Source organism: Nicotiana tabacum, chromosome 15 (genome assembly GCF_000715075.1).
Source record: "Nicotiana tabacum cultivar K326 chromosome 15, ASM71507v2, whole genome shotgun sequence".
In the NCBI taxonomy this organism is placed as follows: Eukaryota; Viridiplantae; Streptophyta; class Magnoliopsida; order Solanales; family Solanaceae; genus Nicotiana; species Nicotiana tabacum.
In genome coordinates, this window is record NC_134094.1 from 118,389,160 (window position 1) to 118,395,159 (window position 6,000).

Genomic DNA, 6,000 nt, shown 5'->3' on the forward strand with positions numbered 1-6,000 from the left:
TTTGGCGGGTTATAATCGTCGTTTCGTGGAGGTTTTTTTATCCATAAAATCCCCATTGACTAGATTGACCCAGAAGGGTGCCCCATTTAGATGGTCGGATGAGTGTGAGTTTAGCTTTCAGAAGCTCAAGACTATTTTGACTACGACGCCAGTGTTGGTGTTGCCTACAGGTTCAAGATCTTACACGGTATATTATGATGCATCTCGTATTGGGTTCGGTGAAGTATTGATGCAGGATGGTAGGGTGATTGCATACGCGTCGCGACAGTTGAAGTTTCATGAGAAGAATTCATGTTCATGACTTAGAGTTGGCAACCATTGTTCATGCGCTGAAGATTTGGAGGCACTATCTTTACAGCGTGTCATGTGAGGTATTCACGGATCATCAGAGTTTACAGTATTTGTCCAAGAAGAAGGATCTCAACTTGAGGTAGAGGAGGTGGTTGGAGCTGTTGAAAGACTATGATATCACCATTTTGTATCATCTCGGGATGGCCAATGTAGTGGCCAATGCTTTGAGTAGAAAGGTTGTGAGTATGGGTAGCCTTGCGTATATTCCAGCTGGTGAGAGGCCGCTTGCATCAGATGTTCAGGATTTGGCCAATCAGTTAGTGAGGTTAGATGTCTCGAAGCCTAGTCATGTTCTATCTTGCACAATCTCTCGTTCTTCCTTGTATGAGCGCATCGGAAAGCATCGGTATGATGACCCCCATTTGCTTGTCCTTAAGGACATAGTGTGGCACGGTGGTGCAAAACAGGTTACTGTTGGAGATGATGGGAATTTGCAAATGTAGGGTCGTATTAGCATGCCCAATGTGGATGGCTTCGTGAGTTGATTCTTGAGGAGGCCCACAATTTCCGGTATTCTATTCATCCGGGTGCCGCCAAGATGTATCAGGACTTGCGGCAGCATTGTTGGTGGAGAAAGATGAAGAAGAATATAGTTGCATATGTAGCTCAATGTCTAAATTGTCAGCAAGTAAAGTACAAGCATCAGAGGCCAGGTGGTTTGCTTCAGAGGCTAGAGATTCCTGAGTGAAAGTAGGAGCGTATTACTATGAATTTTGTTGTTGGACTCCCACAGACTCAGAAGAAGTTCGACGCGGTATGGGTCATTGTGGACAGATTAACCAAGTCGGCACATTTCATTCCAATTTCAATTACCTATTCTTCAGAGCGGTTAGTTGAGATCTATATTCGCGAGATCATCCGTCTTCACGGTGTGCCCGTGCATATCATTTTTGATTGAGGTACGTAGTTCACCTCGCACTTCTGGAGAACCGTATAGCGCGAGTCAAGAACACGGGTTGATTTGAGTACATCATTTCACCCCCAGAAGGACGGACAATTCGAGCGCACTATTCAGATATTGAAGGATATGCTTTGCGCTTACGTTATGTATTTCGAGGGTTCTTGGGATCAGTTCTTGCGACTTGCAGAGTTTGTCTACAACAACAACTATCGATATAGTATTCATATGGCTCCCTATGAGGCATTATATGGGAGGCGGTGCATTTTCCAGTTGATTGGTTTGAGACGAGAGAGGCTAGGTTGTTGGGTACTGATTTGGTTCAGGATGCCTTGGAAAAGGGTCAAACTTATTCAGGATTGACTTTGCACCGCTCAGTCTAAGCAGAAGAGTTATGCCGACTGTAGAGTTCATGATGTTGCATTCATGGTTGGAGAGAGGGTATTGTGTTGGGTTTCACCCATGAATGGTGTGATGAGGTTCGGAAAGAAGGGCAAGTTGAGCCCTAGGTATATCACACCCTTTGAGATTCTTGAGAGAGTGGGTGAGGTGGCCTATAGACTGACATTGCCACCTTATTTGTCAGCAGTCCATCCTATATTCCATGTGTCCATGCTCCGGAAGCATCACGGTGATCCGTCCCATGTGTTAGATTTCAGTTCAATCTAATTGGACAAGGATTTGACTTATGAGGAGGAGCCGGTGGCTATTCTATCCTGGAAGGTCCGGTAGTTAAGGTCTAAGAGTTATCCTTCAGTTTGAGTGTAGTGGAGAGGCCGGACGATCGAGATATCTACTTGGGAGTCCGAGTCGGACATGTGGAGTAGATATCCATACCTTTTCACCAGTTCAGGTACCTTTCTATGTTCGTACGAGGACGAACATTGTTTTAGAGGTGGCGAATATGATAACTTGATAGGTCATTTATAGTTTTACCCTTCATTTCTATGTTCCGAGACCTCGGATAGCTTCATTTAGCCTTCCTCAATTTGCGTACGCAATCCATGCCCCTTTTTTTGGATAGTTTTATGAGAACATTTATGAGAATGTGAAATCATGCCTTAAACACTAACTTGAGTTGACTACAATCAGCGTTTTATGTAAACGAACTCGAGTCAGTATTTTGATGGTCCTGGTGGGCCAAATCGTGATTTGGGACTTGGGCATATGCCCAGAATTGAATTCGAAAGTCCCTAACTTGATTTAACGTAATTTGTTGGAAACTAGAAATTTAAAGGTTTAAAAAATTTTTAAGTTTGACCGTAAGTTGACTGTGTTGCCACCAGGTACGAATTTCATTTTCGGAACTTGGTATACGTTCATTTAAGTATTTATGACTTGTCTGCAAAATTTGGTACAAAACAGAGTTGATTTGAAGTGATTCGGATATCCAGTTGTAAAGTTGCATGTTCTTAAGTTTCTTTGAAAATATCATTTATTTTGATGTTCGATTCATAGTTCTAGGTGTTATTTTAGTATTTTGATCATGCGAGCGAGTTCTATGATGTTATTACACTTGTGTGCATGTTTGGTTTGGAGCCCCGAGAGCTCGGGTAAGTTTCAGACGCGTTTCAGAGAGTTTGGTAGAGTTGGGTAGTTGCTGGTGAGACCTGGTGTGCAGGTCTCGCAAATGCGAGATCAGAGGTTGCAATTGCAACATATGGCCAAGTCTGAGATGATTGCATTTGCGAACATCTTATTCGCAATTGCGAAGATTGCCTGGGGGCAGCACAGATCCTATTTGCGATCATTTGATCGCTTTTGCGACCTCTCCGCGTTCGCATTTGCAAACATATCATCGAAAATGTGATGACAAAAAAGATGTGGGGAGTTCGCATTTGCGGTTGCTTCTTCGTATTTGCGGGGTTCGCATTTGCGAACCCATGGTCGCATTTGCGATATCTACGCCTGGACAAATAGCTGAGGAACGGGATTTTAGCCCCACTTTTCATATTTTGGAACCCTAAACACCCTAAAGGTGATTTTCTAAGAGGAGTTTCTTCCCAAAAACTTGGTAAGCAACTTTAATATATTTCTTTTCAATTACACATTACTTTCCAAGTGTTTTCAACATTAAATCTAGGATTTTCATGATAGGAATTTGGAATTTGGGTAGAATTGGGGATTTTTATAAAATTAAGATTTAGACCTCAAGTTGAGGTCGAATTTCGAAATTAATTATATAACCGGGCTCGAGGGTGAATAGGTAATTGGGTTTTGGTCCGAATCTCGGATTTTGGCCAACTGATCCCGGCATTGACTTTTTGAAAAAAATATAAAGATCTTAACTTTATGTATTGTAATTGATTTTCTTATCATTGTTTGCTGATATTAAGTCGATTTTAGTTAGATTCGGTTGGTTCAAAGGCGAATTTTAGAGGAAAGACGCCGGTTGAGCGTTGATTTGCTTTCGCAGCGAGGTAAGTGTTGGGTCTAACCTTGATTTGAGGGAATTAGGGACCCTTGAGCTATGTGATATGTGAATTACATGTGTAGCGGCGTATATGTTAGGTGACAAGTGTATATACGCTGTCAAAATAGTTGTTTTCATGCTTTCCCATATTTCATTAATTATCTCATTCCATGCCTTAACTGTTACATATCTTAGTTGTTTTCTATGCCTTAACTTGTTACTTGTCACCTATTACTCTTATATTGAAATACTTGTTTCTTCCATGATTAATTGTTACTTGCCTTACTTGTCTTACTTGTACACTTTAATTGTCATATCTTCGGCTTGTCTTGTTACTTTGTGTTAATTATAACATTCATTGATTTGGTACGAGGTTCCTTTATGGCATTGCTTTCATATTCTTTAATCATAGAGATTTTTGTGATTTGAGTTGTTGAGTTGATTACATTTATTGATTTTTTTTATGGATCGGATTGCACGCCGCAATAAATTTTATATGTGATTTGATATGGTGAAATAAGGGAGGATTATGATATTGATTCTGATTATATGGTGGGATCGGGTTGCGCGCCGCAATAAATTTTACATATTATTCTTGATATTGATACGGTGAAATAATGAAAGATTGATATTGATATGGTGAGATCGGGTTGCGCGCCGTAACGAATTGTGTGTTTTGTATTCATTGTTTTATTGTGTTAGCTTTCAGTGCTTTCATACGAGATTCTAATTACTGGTGTTTCTGGTTTTACCGATTTCGATGATTGAGTTTATTTCATAAGTTAACTGCCTTACTTTCTTGTGTTCCTTGGGTGTTATTATTATTATACCGCGTACAGGTTATTGTAAGTGACCCGCCTTAATCTCGTCACTACTTCGTCGAAATTAGGCTCGGTACTTACAGAGTACATGGGGCCGGTTGTACTCATACTACACTCTGTACCTCTTGTGCAGATTTTGGAGTCTGTCCTAGCGACGGTCAGTAGATTGCTCAGATTGATTGCCTGATGGAGACTTGAGGTACAACTGCTCGGCATTCGCTGTCCTGAAATCCCCTTCTACCTTATTCTAGTTGTTTATTTCATTTCAGACAGTTATACTTTCATTCAGACCTTTAATTGTATTATTCTAGTCGTTCGTGCACTTGTGACACCATATCAGAGATTGTATTTAGATAACGCCGTTGTTATGATTTTCTCACTCTATTTCATTTTTTTCCAGTTTTTGGTTATTAATTACTTTGAATTGTTAAAAAATGCTAGAAATTATTTTAATATTGATTTGTCTAACAAGTAAAATATTATGCGCCATCACAATATCGAAGGTGAAAATTCCGGACCGTGATAATTTCTCACATTTGCTAAATAAACAAAGTGAAACATTGTAGTAGCTGTCCTTTAACACATCCATAAATAAGGACCCCTTTACGGGAAATGGCAAGGAACTTTCAACACATATGGGTCCTCCACTGTGACCTATAAATATTAAATATAACTTTTTCTCATAAAACATTTGATGTTATTCAACCTCAAAAGTAAGCGTTTGGACATAAATTGGTTGAACCTTGAATTTTTTTTTATTTAAGTTGTATTGAAAAATTATTTTTGGAAGTTGAAATTATATTTGGACATGCATTGTACTTGAAAAAAATAAAAAAATTATGAGTGAAAGAATCAGTTTTTGGAACTTGAAAATTTTTCTTTAATATTTTTCAAAAACTGATCAAATTCCACGAACAACCAATGCTTTCAAAAAAAAATTGAAAGAAAAAGTTTATGTCCAAATGGGAGCTAACTTTACGTGATTATAATATATTTGATAAAAACGAAATTTAAAATATTAGTCTGATCAATTTCTTTTGTATTAGTAGTAAAAGAAGAAAAAGTTTGTAACAATGGAAAAGATAAGTTGATAGTTACCTCTAAAGTCAAAACTAAAATTTTGAAAGATGAATGACGTTGCATTCTTGAAAATTGTAAAAATGATGTACTGTGATAATAGGTATTATCTGCGAATGTTGTTAATAATTGTAAAAATTGATATGATTATACCTGCTAGCTCCTAGATTCATAAGTATTAGAAAGGGCGTGACACAACCACAATTTCCATCCGCGGCACCTAATCTCTAAGACTAGGTAAGTCTAACACTTACAAAATAATTAGAAGAATTCAACCATCAAATGAAAAATACGAGATAAAAATCTTGTACAAATTACAATTCCCAAAATCGGTAGTACAAGTCATAAGCTCTACTGAGTTTGCTAGAAAGTCCCTAAATACAACTGTTCGGATGGAATTAAACAGTACAATAGAAATTATCAGAAGGTGACTCTGAGGC